The sequence below is a fragment of the Castor canadensis genome, chromosome 3, assembly GCF_047511655.1.
Source record: "Castor canadensis chromosome 3, mCasCan1.hap1v2, whole genome shotgun sequence".
Lineage (NCBI taxonomy): Eukaryota > Metazoa > Chordata > Mammalia > Rodentia > Castoridae > Castor > Castor canadensis.
Window position 1 is genome coordinate 180,146,991 of NC_133388.1, and position 20,833 is coordinate 180,167,823.

Genomic DNA, 20,833 nt, shown 5'->3' on the forward strand with positions numbered 1-20,833 from the left:
GTAGGCCCTGAGTTCAAACCCCAGCACACATACACAAAAAGAATATTATGGATTTATAAAAATGGATAGGAAATGTTCCTTCTAGGAGAATTTTTATAAAATTGATATTATTTCTTTCTTTAAATTTTGGGAAAATTAAATAAAGTCCTTTTTTTCTATTTTTACTTTTCTTGTTCTCTTTTTATTCTTTCTTTCCTTTCTCTTCCCTTCTTTCCTCCCTCTCTCTTCCTTCATCCCTCCTCTCTCCTTCCTCACCACTTCCTTCCTTGCTCCCTTCCTCCTCTCTTCTCTCTCCTTTTTTTTTTCTTTTCTGTGGTACTGGAATTTGAACTCAAGGCCTACACCTTGAATCACTCCACCAGCCCTTTTTTGTGATAGGTTTTTTGAAGGTAGGATCTCAGGACCCCAGGCTGGCTTTGAACCTTGATCTTCCTGATTTCTGCTTCCTGAGTAGCTAGGATTACAGGCTTGAGCCACCAGCACCCAGCTTAAAAAACAACAACAAAACCTAGATCTTATTTCATGCTTTTTATTTCACATATTCCAGATGCTTTATTTTATTTGTTTTTTCCATCACACCTCCCAACGTGTGCTACGGACATAATGCTTTTCAACAGATCAAAATTTAAAATTTTAAATTAAGCATGTTGTGTGTCCTTTTTCACTTGGGAGGATTACGGTAACCTTTACCTTGCTTTGGGGGCACCATTTGCTTTTTTTTTTCCCCTCCTAACAGATTTATTAAACACAACAAAATTCTATATAAAATGTGTGTCATGGACTTGCTGCTTCAAAACATGGTCCTTTCTTCTTAGCAATATCTTGGGGTTATTTTTTGTTGTTGTTGTGTTTTGTTTTGGTGGTACTAGATTTTGAACTCAGGTTCAGCACTCAGGTGCTGAGGCAAGCACTCTACCACTTGAGCCATGCCCCTAAGCCCCTCTTACTAGTGTCTTGAAAGTTTTGTTAAAAAGCTACTCATATAACTAGAAAAGTGCCCATTGCACATTAAATGGCCTAACCATTGAACTTCAATAATTTTATAAGACATTAGCATAGGTAGGATGGGTCCCAATGACAGGCTGCTAGAGAACTGGCATGAAATGTTAAGAGGCCATTTTGTGTACTGCCACCATGACATGATCATGTTTGTGGGTCATAATGTTCTCATTATTTGATTCTAGACACACCACAGGACTATCAGTGGGGCTTAGTTTAGCAGATTGCTGGGCTAGAACTGATGTCACTCCAACATGTTGATCTGGTAGGGTTCCTGGCAGCCAGAATTAAGTCCTTGTGCCTCTGTGCACAGGACTCCAATGATGGATGCATTCTTCATTGTGTCCTCCAAGTGATGCTCCAAAGTTGCTTCCATCTAGACCACTGTCTGCCTTGGCCAAGACCTGCAGCACTACCACCATTTGGTTTTTGAGAGGTGTATATTCACAAAATTAAGGGCAGGAAAACACTCAATAGGTCACACAATGAGTTAAAGACAACTGGCAATAACACAGGACTGACTACGAGCACTTAGCAATAGCTGAGTTGTGTAATGTGTGTGTGGCAATTTAAAATTTTTGTTTTTGAAATTTTTTTGATTAATTTTTTTTTTTTTGCCAATGTGGACAAAGCTGCTTGTAATAAATCATGAATAAAGCAGATTTATGGTAATTTCATTTTCAGCTGTATTTTGCACTTTAGAATTACAATGTGCTTCCTGCAAGAAGCCTACAGTGGGCATTTTGAATATTGATTTGGGTAATCTTAGTTTTTTTTAATATAAATCTAGTCTGTTTACATTTATGTAATGACTAATAAATGTGGGTGTTAAATGTATCTATCTTTTTCTTTTCATTTTTCTCTTTTCTTCCCTATAAATTAATAAAACATTGTTTTATTATCTTTTCTTCTACTTACCTGTTCTTACTGTATAACTGTCTTGGATTTGTGAAATTAGTAAAGAGCATTCTTACTTACCCTATCTCTATTTCCCCATTATTAACATCATATAATATACTGGTGCATTTGTTTCAATTAATGACCAGTATTAATTTAATTAATTCATTCATTAAAGTTCAGATAGATTCAGATTTCTTTTCCTTTTGCCTAATGTTCTTTTTCTGTTCCAGGATCCTCTTCAGAATACCATATTATATCTAGTAGTAATGACGACTTAGACTCGGCTTGACTGTCAGTTTCTCAGATTGTGCTTGGAACACTGGTCAGCTATTTTACCCAGTGTCCCTCAATTGGGATTCATCTGATATTTTCTTCATGATTAGCCTGGAGTTTTCTGTTTCAGAGGAAGAGCACAGAAGTAAAGTCCATTTTCATATCATTTCAAGGGTACATACAGGTTCTTAATACTCATCAATATTTCATATCTTCTGGAAAGATCTCCTGCGCTCATGGATTGGTAGAATCAACATAGTAAAAATGGCTATACTACCAAAATCAATCTACATGCTTAATGCAATTCTCATCAAAATCCCAATGACTTTCATCAGAAAGATTGAACTACCCTTAAGTTCATTTGGAAACACAAGAGACGGCAAATAGCCAAGGCAATACTCAGCAAAAAGAGCAATGCTGGAGGAATCACAATACCCAACTTCAAACTGTATTACAAAGCAATAGCAATAAAAACAGCATGGTACTGGCAGAAAAACATACATGAGGACAAGTGGAACAGAACAGAAGATCCAGATATGAATCCACACAACTATACCCACCTTATTTTTTATGAAGGTGCCAAAAATATACGATGGAGAAAAGACAACCTCTTCAACAAATGTTGCTGGGAAAAGTGGTTACCTGTCTGCAAGAAACTGAAACTAGATCCATGTTTATCACCCTGTACTAGTATCAACTCAAAATGGATCAAGGACCTCAATTTCAGACCTGAAACTCTGAAGTTAGTACTGGAAGGAGCAGGAAACACTCTGGAAGTAATAGGTATAGGCAAGGATTTCCTCAATAGAACCTCAGCAGCCCAGCAACTAAGAGAAAGGATGGACAAATGGGACTTCATAAAATTAAAAACCTTCTGCACAACAAAAGAAATGGTCTCTAAACTGAAGAGATCACCCACAGAGTGGGAGAAAATATTTGCAAGCTACACATCAGACAAAGGACTGATAACCAGAACAAACAGGGAACTTAAGAAACTAAACTCTCCTAAAATCAATGAACTAAGTAAGAAATGGGCAACTGAACTAAACAGAACTTTCTCGAAAGAAGAAATTCAAATGGCCAAAAAAACACATGAAAAAATGCTAACCATCTCTAGCCATAAAAGAAATGCAAATCAAAACCACACTAAGATTCCACCTCACCCCTGTTAGAATAGCCATCATCAAAAACACCACCAACAACATGTGTTGGAAAGGATGTGGGGAAAAAGGAACCCTAATCTACTGCTGGTGGGAATGCAAGCTAATGCAACCACTCTGGAAAAAAAATATGGAGGCTTCTTAAAAACATATACATAGATCTGCCATATGATCCAGCAATCCACTCCTGGGGATATACCCAAAGGAATGTGATACAGGTTACTCCAGAGGCACCTGCACACCCATGTTTATTGCGGCACTATTCACAATAGCCAAGTTATGGAAACAACCAAGATACCCCACTACTGACGAATGGATCAAGAAAATGTGGTATTTATACACAATGGAATTTTGTGCAGCCATGAAGAAGAACAAAATGTTATCATTTGCAGGTAAATGGATGGAACTGGAGAATATCATTCTGAGCAAAGTTAGCCAGGCTCAGAAGACCAAAAATCATATGTTCTCCCTCATATGCAGACTTTAGATCTGGGGAAAATACAGCAATGTTGTTGGACTTGGGTCACATGACAAGGGGAGAGCACATACAGGAGGTATGGGGATAGGTAGAAAACCCTAATTATGAAAGCATTTGTTGTCCCCACTCCAGAAGAATTAATACAGAAACCTTAAATTGACAGAGGTCAACACCAGAAGGGGATCAGGAACCAGTGTAAATATCAGTTAGAGATGAATCAACCTGGGTTATAACACATTTGTACATGAAAGCAATGCTAGGAATCTCTCTGTATAGCTGTCCTTATTTCAACTAGCAAAAATGCTATGTCCTTATTATTGCTTATTTCTACTCTTCAACAAAATTAGAGATAAGGGCAGAACAGGTTCTGCCTGGAAGCGAGGGGAAGAGGGGAGGAGAGAATGGGGGCAGGGGGAAGAGGGGAGAAATGACCCAAACAATGTATGCACATGTGAATAAATGAATAAAAAAATGAATATTAAAAAAATATTTCATAACTTCAATGGTGATAGCCATGTCAACATTGAGTGTGGGACAAAGGTACTGTAAGTGTTCTCTACTGTAAAGTTACTTTTCTCTCTTTTTGACTGTATTCTCTGGAAGGAAGTCAGTATGTATAAATGTACTGAAGGAGGGGGGAGTTACATTCTACAGTTTTGAGGGTGAAGTATCCACTTCACTTATTTGGAATTACAATAAGAATTGGAATTTTGTCCCCTACTTGTTTTCAATCATTTATCTGTATCAGTACAGACTCATGGGTATGTATTATTATACTTTGAATTATAATCCAATCACACTCTATTCATTTTGTTGCCCAAATTGTTCCAGCTATGGTGCAGTACCCTCTTTTTCATAAATACTGTTTTTCTTTTAGAGCTTTATTTAATGATTATAATGTGAATTCTTAAATTGGTGGCTAAGAAAATAGTTTATTTTATAAATAAATGTTTTGAATCTTGGAAGTTTATTTATTAAACAGTGTTATACACAAAGACAGGATAGACCCACTAAGTTTTGTATCTTTTATTTTTTTGGTGGGACTGGGGTTTGAACTCAGGGATTCATTCTTACAAAGCAGGTGCTCTACCACTTGAGCCACACCTCCAGTCCTATAAATATTTTTGGCATAGTTGTAATTGAAAGGGAAAATACAGGTATGGTTAAAATTATTATAGTTGATGAATTTCATAATAAATTTTCAATTCATGACTTCTTCAAGTCATGAATTATTATTCAAATTATAATTTATTATTATTACAATATAAAATTATTACAATATAAACATTTTAATTTTACTATTTTCTCAATATGGATAAAATTTTAGACCTTTTAGACCTCTGAATCCCTTCTTTCCATTTGTGATATTTTGTCATATGTTTTATGTATATATATTTTTTAAATTCAGGAAGATAACAGGATTATTTCTTTATAAACTTGCATGTTAGATGTTTCCACTGCTCCTACTATTTTCTGAATTTCTTTCTTTCTATTAGGCTAATTTTACTTCTACCAAATGAATTCTTTTATACTTATTTCAGTGAAAATCTGTTGACATCAAATTCTTACCATGCTTTGTTAATCAAATGTGCTTTTATGTCACATTTTAAAAGAAAACTCTCCCTGCTTATCTGATTCTAAGTTGATGTTTATTTTCTGTTTTCTTTATGTACTATAAAATGTTGATTTAAAAAAAAAGTCGATTTTGGTTTTCTTTGGGTTCTATTATTTCTGTTTTGAAGTCAGCCATCAGTATTTTGTGATTACTTTGAAAAAATTTGTCTTTTTTTCTCTGGGCATTTTGAAATTTTTGTCTGTCATGGTTTTCAGCAGTTTGACTATGACTAAGTGTCTTAAATGCCCTTCTGTGATTAAATGAACTTGAGTCAGTGAATTGATTTCCTTCATTAATTTTGGGAAATTGTCAGCAATTACTTCTCTCTCTCTCTCTCTCTTTTTTCTTTTTGTGGTATTGGGGCTTGAGAACTCAGGGGCCTTGTGCTTGCTAGGCAGGCACTCTACCACTTGAGCCACTGCACCAGCAACAATTAACTCTCAAATATTGTGTAAAACTACTTCGTCTTCCATTTTTCTTTTTTGAAATGAGATCTTGCTATGTTGCTCAGCCTGTTTCCAAACTTGTAAGCTCAATGGATTCTCCCATCTCAGCCTCCTAAGTAGCTGGGACTACAGATATGTACCACCATGCCCATCTTACCATATTTTTCTTTTTTTATTTTAATCTTATTACACATGTGTTATATCATCAGGCTGTGTCTGATATATTTCTTTTACTTTGTTCTTTCTTCCTCTTCTTTTCTTTCTTTACCTCTTAGGAGTATATATTTTCTGTTCTCCTGTTTCTGAAATTACTAATTCTGTCTTTTGCTATGCTCAGTTGCTGATAAGCCTATCCATAGAGCTTTTAATTTCTAGAATGTTAATTTGATATTTGCAAATTAAAATGATCTGTAATTATAGCCATTATCTACAGTTATTCATATTTTGTTGAGATTTTCTGTTAATTAGCTTATTTATTTATTTTTTGCTGTACTAGGGTTTGAACTCCGGGCCTACTCCTTGAGTACTTCATCAGACCTTTTTGTGTTGAGTGATAGGATCTCGTGAACTATTTGCCTGGGCTGGCTTTGAACTGCAATCCTCCTGATCTCTGTCTCTTGAGTAGCTGGGATTACAGGCATGAGCCACAAGTGCCTGGCAAAAGAGTTTAACATTACAAATGGTCTGTGATTAACTCAGTCACCATTTAAAATGAAAACTCTACTTAAATCATTGCCAAAATTTTGAAGTACTTGCATGTAAAACTGTTGTAAAATACAGTGAGCTGTGGGGTTAACATTTTTTCTCACTTTTTAATTAAAAGTAATTTAAAAATATAATTCATTTGAGAATATTTAAACATTTAATACAAAGAAGGGATGAAAACTTCTGGAAGAATATTGAATATTTTCAGATTTGTGGCAATGTAGCTGGATATTACTAATGTAGTATTGGATCATACATATTTGACCTTTAATTTTTGCCAGGTACTTGTGAATACAAATATCACAAAGGGAAATCTTATGTATGTAGATGTTACATTGTTACTGGTATAATAAATAAGACTCCATCCTTTTCCCAAACTACTTTTAATAGCATATTGCACATGATTCAGTAATTTTGATGAATGTATTTCCTTATGTATACATGACTTCTAGAAATTTAGTAATTTATATACAGCACTTATTGATCACTGTAACAAGCATTACAGTAGCTGGATATTAAAGATAAAAAATTTTAAATATATCTTCCATCAAATAGTTCACTTTTTAAACAGCATAGACACCTAATCATATAGCTGTACATTTTTAATATTTTCCAAATGAATGGATCCATGACAGAATTATAGAAATCAGAACATACCATGAAAACCTGTTAGAGAGTTGTATAAGACAGAAAAGGAGAGAGATAAGAAATAGTCTTACCTGAGAGGCTATTTGAAGAATGATAGGAGACAGGAGCTCGTGTGGCTCATGCCTGTAATCATAACTACTTGGCTGGCTGAGATTGGGAGAACTGAGATTCCAGGCAAGCCTGGACAGCTGAGACCCCATCTCTAAAATATCCAGAGCAAAATGGACAGGAGGCATGGCTCAAGCAGTAGAGCACCTACTTTGCAAGCATGAGATCAAACCCCATGCTCCTCCATCCCACCTGGCCAAAAAAAAAAAGAATGATAGGGAACTGAGGAAAATGGTCAACTGAGTAAGAACAGGGATAAGTATGATGTTTAAAGTTAGTGAATAACACATGGGAGACCACACACATAAGAGAATACCTTTGGAGAATGTAAGAGGTGAAAACATGGTTGTTTGGTAGAAGTAAAGAGGCAGAAAGTCCAAATACTCCTCTAAAGGGTTACAATTTGTTCTTCAGGTTACCAGAGAATCATAGAAATATTTGTTTATTATTTGTGTATTTATTTATTCCTTTCTTTTTGGAAATACTGGGATTAGAACTCAGGGCTTTGTGCTTGCTAAGTAGGCACTCTTCTATATGGACCAGGTCTCCAGCCCTTTTTTCTCTGCTTAGTTTTTAGCTAGGGCCTTGCTTTTTTTCCCCTGGGCTGTCAGGGATGGAGACCTTTCTATTTAATACTTGTTATTATCGCTGCATGACAGGACACGCCACCATACCCAGATTTTTCCTTTGAGATGGGGTCCTGAAAACTTTTTGGCCAGCCCGGCCTACACTTGTGATCCTTCTGATCTCAGCCTCCAGCATAGCTAGGATGATAGGCATGGCACTGTACCCAGCTATTGATTGAGATGGGGTTTCACTTTCCCCTGGGCTGGGCTGGAACTGCGATCCTCCAGATCTCAGCCTCCCAAGTAGCTAGGACTACAGGAATGAGCCACTGTCTCCTGGCTCACAGAAATATTTTAAGGAGAAAGTAACATGAAGTCATATGTTTTCCAGAAAGATCAATCTATCGGCTACAAAATAAATAGGGGAGGGGAGAAGAATGAAAAATGAGAAATGTTAAAGCCTGAAGTATTGCAGTGGTAGTAAGGATTGAGATGGGACAGGCTGTACACACTGAAATGTAGTCAGATATTACTACTAGTATTAATTAATATGAATTAAGTTCTGTCATTGCCAAGAAAGATTTTGTCATCTGTTCCAACTTCCATTCAGAAATCCTACAAAGTACATATATGTATAAGAATATATAAATTGAAAATATTATCTCCTTATGTTTTGGTGGATATCTCCTTACTTTTTAAAAATAAATTAGAAGTATATTTCTTTGCTAAAATAATATTTTTGTATTTAATAGTGTATAATGAAATCAAAACAAACTTTAATGCCTAGAGTTTCAATTTTATAATATTGTAAATTTATAACCTTGTAACCTTTTAATTTTGTACCTAATTTATAGTTTTATAAATAAAAATGCTTCTTTCCTAAAATCATCTTTTTTGTATTTATTAGTTTAAAATCAAGTCAGAACAAACTTTAACATTACAACTTTGTATAATCATAACTTTATAACAGAATAGATAATATAAGTTGCCAAGTCTTTAGATAGAATGATCCTGAAAGTCTTGACAAGTTATGATTTGGCAGGTGTGCTGGGACTGTGTCTTACAAAATGTTTTACTGTCACTCTGGTTTGTGCAGCATCTTACAGTGAACTGGTGATAACTAGAGTGTGATTTTACTCTTTTGAACATGCTTTGGAGACAGGGTTCTAAGCAACTCAGCTGTACTAACTGCGAAGCGGAGATCCCTGGAGGGTCATCTAGAGATGTCCACATAGAACTTGCCTGCTCACCACACAAGCAGGAAGCCAATGTGGACAAGTACAAGAAGGCTGAAGAGAGCAGGTAGTACTGGAGTTGGAATTCAGGGCCTCATGCTTTTTTTTGCTTTTAGTTTGTTTTTCAGGTAGGGTCTTACACTTTTTCCAGTGACCAGCCTCACACTTTACTTTTCCTACCTTCATTTCTCAAGTAGCTGGGATAACAGATGTGCTCCATCATGCTGGGCCCCAGAGCTAATATCATTTTATAAAGAAATTAAATAAATTTGATGAGAAAGTATCTTTATGTAGTGCCATTCACTTAATCTGCATAAATCATTTACCATATTTTTGCTCAGACTTGGAATGGATTAAAAAGACTAGTTATATAAATATCTGTTGTGGAAGCAAGGGGACAAGAACAGAGTTCATAGACAAAATGCCTGGTGAAAATTCTACCTTGACCACTAGTACTTATGTGACCCGGGCAGGTTACTTGACCTCTCTGTATGTACTCAGTGTCCTCATCTGTCACTTAATAATAGTACACATTTTATAGGGTTGTTGTATGATTAAACAAGTTGATGTTTGCAAAGTGCTTAAAATAGTGCTTGGGTGCATAGTAAGTGCTATATAAGTGTTTGGTAAATAAGTAAAATGAAAAATGAAAAATAACCAAATAAATCGGTCTCAATAGAGGCTTCTTTCTTTCCCTTCCAAATACTTTCAAATAATATTTTTGAAAATCCTGTTTGTCTGAAATATAGTGCATGTTTTAGATAAAATAAACCTCATTGATAAAGAACACTTCTCACATTAAAATTTAAAAACTCTTAAAAGTCGACAATTTTTTCCAAGGGTGTAAATACATATAAGTATACATACAAATGTTTATTCATGTTAGAGTGTGGAAATGTGCATATACAACTATTCGTATATCACTAAATAAGTGCCTTTGTTATTCTTTGTTATAAGCCCTGTGGTGACACTACTTCTGATACACTGACCAGTCACTACTTTCTGATCTGACATTTTTTGCCCTGTTCATTGACAGATCAGACCTGGAGGTAAATAGAAGCAATCATGCTTTGATCTAATTTTGATCCATCTTGCTTTCAAAAACAGAATTCTGTTTGTATTAGAGTATTTGGCAACTTAGAAATAAGTTGTTTTCTTTTGAAGGCTTGCTTTTAGGCCAAAATTGCTCAGGGTGGAGTCTTTGCTCTTGGCTTAGAAGCCACTCTCACCACTGGTCCCTTAGCAAGGAGGACAAATGGGCAATTGTACTGCAACCCGTGGCTGAACTATTAACAGAACACAGAATGGAGAGCTCCAGTCAGAGACGGTTCTCACCAGCAGCTTTCAAGTAGGAGGTTGTAGGTGTCCAGGTATCTGAATTTCAGGAGAACCATGTTGTCAGAATGTAATTCTTTCCTAACTTTCAAATTAAAGGCACTCTAGTGACTACTTAATTCATCAATAGCTAGTATGATATTATATAGTGATAATGACCATCTTTGAAAGAAGAAAAAAATACCACAGGCATTTCTCTTGACTATTAAAGCACCCAAATACTGGTAACCAGATGGCTCCAGAACTTCCCAAACATAGTTGTCTAGAGTTTTTATTGTCCTCAGTTTGGGGCCATCATAATTTGACAGTCAGTGGTAACCTTTTAATTTCTTCCAGTGCTTTTCCTGACTGCTGAGCATGGTGCAGAGAGATCTGTGGGGGAGAGCTGGAAAGAAAAGTATGCAATGTACTTCATTTCCTTTACCTTAAGACACCCTTCCATATTGTAAAGTTTTTAAAATCATGGTGTGGAACACAGTCATCATTGCCTTACATGGTAGGTATGTTTTCTTTAAAAAACTCTAGTTTCCTTCTTCTAGCCCTAGGGGTTCCTCCCTCAATTGCCACCAGAAACAGTCCAAACCAAGGGGAGGTGACTACAAATGACCACTCACCTGCATGTGAAGTGTTTCACAGCAGAGCTGAGCTCAGGCCATCGCCTTCCATTATCGTTTCCTTCCCCAAGACAGAGAAGAGGTCCTGTGTCCTTCAGAGGTCATCTGGTTGCTTTCCAATTCTCTTAGTAGACTGGTCCAGCATTCAGGATGACGACACCAGTTACTTTCTTCAGAGGCTGTTTGCAGGCTCACCAATGTTTCAAAAGTTCCAGAGTTCCTTCTTAAAAAGCATTGATAATTTTTCTTGACCTATCTTAACAAACAAAAATTATGGGGGAACAAATAAAGCAATGTCTAACTTTATTAATATACAAGAATCTGTTAAGCACTTAACAAATACTTCCTTAAAACTTTACTGCTTACTTCTGTCTTTAAAGTAAATTGCTTCTCTCTTTGAATAGTTGAGAAATATTCTGGCAATTAACCATATGACTCTTTTAATTTGTCTCTTGCTTGTTATAAGAAATCTGGTGGCCTAGCCTTTAAACTTTTGAAAAATTTGTTGTTTTGAGAGAGGGTCTTGCTGTGTGTCCTAATGACCTTGAAGAGACATGGATGAATTTATCATCAAATCTCTTTTCAGACCTTTTCTATAGTTTGAGAAAAAGAATAATTCTATGAGTTTACAAATATTCAGCCATTTTACTTGCTAGCATGAAAATGTAGGCATAGGTGATTTTAATAAGTCACTAAAATAAAATTGGCAAAAATAAAGCTCAGAAGCCTGGAGATCTTAGGGTCTCTCAGCTCAGGACAGGAAGTTTGAGGCTGTGACTCTAAAGACTTTAAATTCTCTTCCTGGGCTTAGGCTTTGGGAATTGCTGATATAGGAGCTTTGATCATTTCCTTTCTTGCTATTCAGAAGGGGTAATTTAGGGTAGCAGTGGAGATGGCCTTTCAAATGAGGAAAAAAGAAGGCTGAGGAAGGCTAATATCAAGTAAGACTGTAATAACAAGTGTAAATTAAAGGCACACACACACACACAATCAGTGAATATGCCCTGAGGTCCTCTAACAGTGCCTGGGTACAATTGGTGGGTGGCTGTGTTCATTAATTGCATTCATTAATGATGAATCTCCAGACTATTATGAGGATTAGATCACTGAATTGAGAGATGATTGTACCAAATTTGATATGCTCACTCACTGTTCTTGGCACCATTGCTTTTAGTTGCAAGGTGATTTGGAGTAGTGGACTGTTGAATCAGACAGACCTCAATTTAAATGTGGAGCAAATAATTATTTAATCTTAGATAAGGTTTGACTTTAAGTATTTGTCTTGTAAGTAGTAATTCTTTTTTTTTTGTTGTTGTTGTTTTTTTTTTGATGACATTGGGGTTTGAACTCAAGGCTTCATGCTTGCAAAGCAGGTGCTCTACTGCTTAAGCCACATCTCCAGTCCATTTTTGCACTGGTTATTTTGGAGATGGAGCCTCGAGAACTATTTGCCAAGCTGGTTTGAGCTACAATCTTCCTCATCTCAGTCTCCTAAGCAGCTAGGTGTGAGCCACCACTAGTTCCCAGCTGTAAATAGAAATTCTATTTATTTCATAGCAGTGCTGTAAGATTTTAATACATCTATGAACTATGCCAATTCTAAAGGAAAGATTTTAATACATCTATGAACTATGCCAATTCTAAAGGAAATCTTTCATCTTTTCCTATCCTGTATTTTCTTAAAAACTCACTAATCTTCCACTTAAAACTTAAAGTACTTAAAAATTAAAGAATTTAGGATTGCTTTTAAGGAATTAAAGAACTTAAAATTAAAACACTTAAAAATGAAAGAATAAAAGGACTCTATCCTTTAATTATTCGTCACATTCTTCCAAATAGGAAGGAAGAGTCATTCGATAGCTAACAATAAAGAACTGAGTAAGAAGCAGACACATGAATTGTCTTGAATGGATAAGTGTTGAATTAAACTCAAGAACACCCCCCTCCCAAATGATAGCATTATAAACTGCAAAGAAGTCTGGAAAACGAATTCCAGTATGAGTATACACATATCTTTTAGGGCTGTTGATGATTCCTATGAAATGTTAGGACTGTGTATTTTCTTACTTCTGGGAGCAGAGCTAGGGGAAATCTCCAGATTTGAGGAGTCAAGTTCCACCTCAGTGTTTTGGGCTGGTGGTTTTCTTTAGTTTAGAGCTACTTCAACACTGCCTCCTGGTGGTAGAGAAATGAATTTTTTTTTGTAAACAAAAGCTGCAGGGGGAATTGGCTTTACTAATTGGCAATAATAAAGGGTCTAAAAGAAAAAGTAAATTCTGAGATCCAAAATGGGAGCAGAATCAAATCAAAAGAATATGTGTCTCCTTCTCTGAGCAAGAAATTATTAGCACAACAATGGATTGGATTTTGAGAACCCTTTTTATAAAAATGAGAATTGGGCGTTCCTTTGGCAAATGAGGTTGAGTGAAAAAGAGTCAAGGATTGGTTGAATGAGGAACATGGGGATTATTTCATTTTAAGTGTTTTGGGAGGAACACTGTTTTTCCCTGTAGTCATTATAGTAAACTGGTGAACACCCAGGATATTCAGTCAATAACTAGTAAAATGTCAGAGTTGGAAAAGATATTAGTGTTTTTTGAATGTGAGTCCCTTTTGTATTAAATGACTGGCCCCAAATCACACAGGCAATTAGTGGTGGATCTTAGGACCTAGAATAGTCATTATTCATTGAGCTCTTATTAAATGCCAGGCACTGTGTGAGATAATAAATAGGATACAGTGATGAACAATTAAAAGTAGTACGTACCCTAATGGAGCCAATGACCCAATTACCACCATACCTGTCATCTTCCATTGTAAGAAAACAGCTGCACAAGGAATGATAGTCAAAACTGACCTTGGATTTTTTTTTTTTTTTTTTGGCAATACCTCAAGGTTGGGCAGCGAAATTCCTGGAAATTTAGATTCTCTGGGGATAGGCAGGATTCTGCCCCTGTTTAATTTGTAACTGTCAAGAACAATGATGTCAAGCCCTTGAGGAAGATAAAAAATGAAGCCTTTAGCGTTAAAGTAATAATGGATGGATCCTATTTTCACATTACTGGTCTATGTCTATAGAAGTTTGGGTGTGTCAAGAATTTCTAGTCCCCAAAGGGGAAAGTCAGCACTTACTCATTTTAGCCAACATGGAAAAAGTTTACCTGTCATTGCTTAAAATCATTACCCCATGCAACACTGTAATCGTCTAAGTATGAAATTCATGGATTAGTTCACAACATATTTCATCATAATGATTTGTGTGGTTAAATGCTAGTGAATAGACTGTATCTTTTTCTAATAGCCTAATGAATTCCCAATGCATTTCAATATGGAGGCTCTCATTGTCTCAAAAGTCACTGTTCATAGTTTTTACTTTCATGTTTAACTAAGCAGGAAAAAAAGACACTTTATTTTTTCTTAGATGCCCTAGTTTCTCCCACCACTTCACAAAAGTGAAGCACTATATCTCAAAAAAAAGTTCTCTCATAACTTCTTAGTTATTATCTAATTTCCCTGGAGAGTTAAAAGGCAAGTCACTACCAGCATTCATTTGGTTGGCAATTTAAGGATTTATGGCTTTTATAAATGTATTACAGGATTTTAACACACATATACCTTTACTTTCCATTATACAATATATTCCTGCCAAATATTTCAAACAAATATCTCTTTGCTTCCACATGTTTGAAGATGTATCCTGTCGGCCTAATTTTAAATGGGATTGTTGATATTTGTGTCTCATGGAATTTTGGGGTTTTTTTGGCACAAATCTTTCTTTCATTTCCTCTCGCCACCCCCTACTCCTAATTCCAAAGTAAAAGATATTCGAGGTCCACAAACATGGTCCTCTGGGTATGTTTTAGGAACCAAATAAGATAATCTAGATAAGAAATGGTTATCACAATACTGTGCATTCATGTGTTCAATAAATGGTAGCAATTTCTTTTACTATTTGACCAGGAAATTGGCATATAGCTGATAACCAGCAATCAGTGGAAGTCCAAGTAGACACATACATGATTATCAAGGATCTTATGAATCCAGTCACAGGGAGAGTTATACTCAAGATACAGAATAGTGTCCATGGTAGAGTGGATAGGTATATAGAACCCACATAATTACGGTGAAACTGTGACATGAAATAGAGACCTCAGTCATTAGCACCTTTAGAGACAAAGAGAACCATGTGCATGATTGACGTGTGAATAAGGAAAACCAGTCCCTGGGGATTGTGATCTCAAATCAAAGCCAACTAGATGGAAGCGTTTCTTTTATTGATACCTCATTCCTTAGGGCATAAGGGCCAAGACACTTCCCAAATCTTTACCAAGACCTGCACCTACCTGCTTTGTCAGGGCAAACATGGAGGAATGGCAGAGCAGTCAGTCAGTTCAGTTCTCCAATGGAAGAGTCAAAATTGCTGAGGAAAGACTCTTACTACAAAACCTAGCAAATTGGTGTCTGTGCAACTGAGAAAACTAGTCAGTACACATCTCATAAACAAATGGATTCTTAAAATCTAGTCTTGGGAAAAAGAAAAGGAAAAACCAAAGACAAATCCAAGGATAGAGCTCAGATTTCAGGTTTGATTTTTCACTCAATCTGGAAAAAGTACTTAACTTTTCTGAGTTTCTGAGTTTTCCTTTTTTCCTTCTTTAAAAGCACTGCATATTAAAAACACAGAACTATCATGGCAAATGAGAAGAGTACACAAAAGCAGCTTGTAGGTGGTGAATCTTGTAAAATGCTTGGAATTATTTATTTTTAGTTGTCCTTTCCTGCTGTGTCATTTATTTATTTTTGCGGTATTTGGATTTGAACTAAGGTGTCCATGCTTGCTAGGCAATTGCTCTACCACTTGAGTCACTCTGCCAGTCCTTTTTTGTATTCGGTATTTTCTAGATAGGGTCTCAGGAACTATTTTGCCTGGCTGGCTTCCAACCACGATCCTCTTGATCTTTGCTTCTTGAATAGCTAGGATTATAAGCGTGAGCCAGTGGAGTGGGTTCCTATTGTGTCTTTCTGGATCTCTTTCTTTCTGGGCAAATAAAGAACACACATTCTTCCACACTCAAAGGAGGATAAACCAACGCTCCCTCCCCTCCCGTGAATCTTGAAAAGAACAATAAGGAAATCTTCACTGACATAGAAGAAATTAACTCTGTATGAGCAGAACTCCAGATATTTCTGAGGCTACTAGTGCCTAGCTATTCTTCCTACAGGGGCATGGAATTGTCTTTTGGCCAGTGCCAAAGGAGAAGCAGCTGCACAGGCCAATGGGAAAATGCTCTGCCTGAGAGCTCAGAGGCTAACCCCATTAGCTCCTAACTTCTCATTCACTGCTCCCAGCAGAATGAAGACAACACCTGCTAGAGTCCTGAGCCGGAAGCCTAACACCAGGAGTCCCAAGAGTCAGATTCAGCCACCTCAAGAGTCCAAGCAGAGTGCTAAGTAGTGGTGAAAATAGGTGTGTGGGGGGAATAGGTGGGGCTTAGCGGTAATAACACAGATCTAGAGACCCAAGATCTGTCTTCAGAGAACTGACAAGAGCTCTAGCGTTATGCAGAAGAAGAACTGGGGCATGGAAAAGAAATATGTATAGTCTGCCATGATCATTACCTCAGGTCAAATTCTGCAGGGTCTTGCTGGTGTCAGGGAAATCATTATTGCTTGGGGGAGGGAATTCAGTTCTGCCTTCAGATGATTGTCTCCTCTTGAGGGGGAAACATTGGTTCCCATCAAGAGATGCCTCCTTGTAGAGTTGACTGTGGAATTTGACCTAAACTGGGAAGGAGAAATGACTCAGAGAGAGAACAGGTCAGAAGGGCAAAAGAAAGTTAGGACAATGATGGGTCTTTCTTTAAATTCCCAGTTTTAAAGGAGCTCCCGTCTCTGCTTGTCAGAGAGATGGGGGACCTCAGAGAAACTCTTCTTTTTATGAGAAGCTCTTTTATGCCTGTACACACCATTAAGTTACCCACTTCAGTGCTGAAAAGAAATTTCCTCTCTGTCATCTCATGGTTCCCTGGAATAAAGTGACAAAGATTAAATATAAGAAAAGGCATAAACATTAAACTGCAAAAGGGGAAAAAAAATCACAGCATGGAGTAAATCACAGGAGTATAATTAGCTACCCACTTAGCAATATTTGGAAACACATACACACGTTTTCTATAGGGAAAGATGTGCATGAAGTCTCCAGTAACTACAGCCATCTGTCTGGATCATATGTCAGATTCCCAACCTCTTCCTGAAGAAAGTTCCTTCCTAGGCAGAGAAGAGCTATGGTATCAGAGAAATTTGCCTCTGTCTGCACCAGTTACTTTTTTACTTTATTAATGTGAACAGATGTAATTTTTTTTTTTAATAAAAAGGCATATTTACAGCCAGTCATGTGACCACAGTTTGAGTTTCTCTGAATAACCAACTTGAAACATGCCAATTAGATATATCTAGAGTGGAATCCTTGACTCTTCCTTTTTTAATTTTATGGTAGACTTAGTGATATGCTCTTTTTCCATTTGGAACACCAACCCCTCTGGATAGCTGAATGCCATCCAGTATCTGAAAAGAGAAGAGCAAGGTATCTTATTTCATGAGCAGGGAGGGGCCTCTGATTCTTTTGGGAAGGGAAGGACAGTTGTGTGATTTTTGTATGGAAAATGCATCTAATGTTGTGGAAACAAGGGGTGCAGCAGAGGGATTTGAGATGATTCTCTGATGAGAAGAGAACCATGACATCACAGAGGAGGGATGTGCTACGGTTTCATTGGAGTTGCTCTGAAGTCAGAGCCTGTTGGCTAATTTCACTCTTAGGTAGAGTTAAACAGTTTAGAATTTGGTCTGTCTGGATATCTTACTGCTGAGCATTTGGCAAAAGATACAACACAAGGTATAATCATCAAAATAAATTTATAGGGGAAGCCATTCTTTGTTGTTGTTGTTTTAATAGTTACTTTGGGATTTGTAATTTTTCCCCACTCTAATAGTGATTTTTATGATACTGAAACACAGCATTTCTTTTTTTCCTTTTACAAATGATTATCACAGAATTCATGAGGTTTCCCCACATAGGAATTCCTATGTCCATGCAACAGCATTCTGGATGGCTTATATCTTTATCATGCTGCCTCTCTTGTCCCTTTGTTTCTGGCAGAAGTTTCTGGACACTCAAGCCCAAGACAAAAATGGATCTTTTTTTTTTTTTAATCTTGCTCTTCCTTTTCATTTACCGGGGGCTGGCATAGCAGTTGGGAAAACATTTTTCTCCAGGGACAGTCCTTCTTTCATGACTCAAAAGCATGTTTTGCTTTTCCTCCACTCTGATTGCACAGTGCTGAAGAACTGCAGCCAACAGAAGAGATTTCTGTATGCATCTCTTTCAAACTCCTTATTTCTCAGGTGAGAAAATAGAGTTACAGGAAATGAAGTTATTTGAATAATATTATACTTGGTGTAAAATAGTAAAAACAAACAAACAAAAACCCCAACCCAGCCTTATATATTTTTCATTTGACGACTGTGCTCTCACCCTTACCCAATCTTAGTTACAAGAGTATTACAATTAAGCCAAGGAGTCTGTTGTCTATTTGCCTTCTCCATCTATCTAGCTATTATCTACCTTTATTCCTTTCTTTATTGTGTTTGGCTTCTTGGTGAATGGCCAGGATACCATTTCTCCTTCCAGTATGTTTTATTTAGTAGTGATTTGTAAAAGTATTGGGGAAAACCTTTTCTAATTTTTGTGACATTTAAAGAATGTGACTGTGTACATACAATAGTGATTAAGAAAATATTTCTCCCCAACATGTGGCCCAGTTTGCATTTTTAGCTTTTTCTTCCATTAACTGAGTCACGGTTGGTTTGTCCTAAAATAAGATTTCTCCTTTTGTGAAGCTCTTTCTATATATACTTCATAGTGTTTCTGAAATGGGGATCGAACTTTCAACCCCACCCCCACCCCCTTCCAAGGGACATTTGACACTGTTTGGAGAAATTTTTGGTTGTCAGAAATTGGTGAGGAAAGATGAAACTTTCATATAGTGGATAGAAGAAAGGTAAACAACAAAAATACCCAGAGCAACAATGCACAGACTAGCTTCCCACAACAAAGAGGTATTATATCTAAAATGCCAGTGATGGTGACATTGAAAAGCCCAGATCTGGTAGAGGACTCTCCTACCCACCCACTGCAGTGAGAGCTATGCATCAAAACCCTGGCATCAGTGTGAATTCTAATTTGGTTTCTACCATTCTTAAACTGCATCTATAAGATACCTGAAAAGTAGCAAAATTTGCTGAAAGTTTAATGCTACAATAGGGAAATCTCCCCCCACACACATGGTAAAACCCAAACAATTAATTTTAGCTGTGGCTTTCTTTAACAGTTCTCCTTCAGCTTTTCTGCTTGTATAGTATTTTCATTTACCGCCTTTCTCCATAAACTATAGCCTCTTTCCTGGTGGCTAAACTCCTCTATACAGAATTGTCACTTGGATTTTATCCAGAGTCCCTTTCCCTGACCTTCTTGGAAATTTTAATTCCTTTCAATTTTTTAAAAGTAGGGTGGAACTTTGTTCTCCATAAATATTTGGTTGTTTGTACTAGTTAGGGCTTTCCAGAAAAATAAAATCACTAGAAAACATTCCTAATGAAGGACTGAAGGGCAGACAGCGGGAAGTCCCAAAAGGGCGATAAGTGGTCAAGGAGACACTTCTCCTCCCTAAGAAATGCCTGTTTGCATTTGAAAGGCATCTCCACCCTCAGGCAATGCAAACTAGGCTATAAAACCCACTCCCCACCCTGACCGACGGGATCACCGGTTTCTGGGTCCTCCTGCATTCTCCAATATGCAGTCTTTCTCTTCTCTTTTCTCCAACTAAATTCTCTACAAATAAAATTTTTCTGACCTCTGCTGTTGGAGTCTGCCTGTGCTTTCATTCTCAGAGCAGGCTCAAGAACCCTGAGCATCTGAAATTCCTGCACGTGTCATCCATGTATCACTAATATCCCATATATAAATGTATATAAATTACCTAATATGCTACATATATATATACATGCATGCATATATATACACACACATATATACATATATATACACACATATATACATATATATACACACGTACACACACAACAATTGGCTCATGTGATTATGGAGACCAAGTCCAAGATCTGCAGTTGCTAAGGTGGAGACCCATGATAGTTGCTGGCCTAAGTTTGAATTTGAGTCCAAAAGCAGAAGAAGACCTGTGTCCCATTTCAACAGCAGTCAGGCAGAAAGAGAGAATTCTTTCACACTCAACCTCTTGTTGAATTCAGGTTTTTGGTGGGTTGAGTGAGGCCCACACACACTGGAGTGAACCATTTATTTCACTCAGACTGCTGATTCAAATATTAGTCTCATCCAGAACATGTTTAGTCAAACATCTGTTAACCCTGTGGTTGAGTAAGTTGACATAATAAAATTATCCATCGCACTGCTTCATATCTGAAGGCCCATTAATGTGTTTGGCTCAAAAATGATCTTAAAAGAATCCAGAGGAAGGTATTATTTTTCTCCTTCTTTTTGTATCAGGATTTGTCCTCCAAATGTAGAATTTAGGAGACAGGAGTGGCAAAGTAGGTTTTGCTTTAAAAGTTCTATTTCACTTATCTTCCAATTATAATTATAAGTGAGTTTGGTTGGGTCACAACCTTTAAATTTGGAGTCCTTAAGACAAAGTTTTCATATTTTATGGCATTGAGA

General features: G+C 36.8%; 2 pseudogenes; one reads left to right on the forward strand and one right to left on the reverse strand.

The window, feature by feature from the left end:
* Window positions 1-1,106: 1,106 nt before the first annotated feature.
* Window positions 1,107-1,375, reverse strand: LOC141421368 (ragulator complex protein LAMTOR5 pseudogene; annotated as a pseudogene).
* A 7,670-nt stretch (window positions 1,376-9,045) lies between these two features.
* LOC141421453 (stannin-like) overlaps window positions 9,046-20,833 on the forward strand; it is a 58,581-nt pseudogene continuing 46,793 nt past the window's right edge.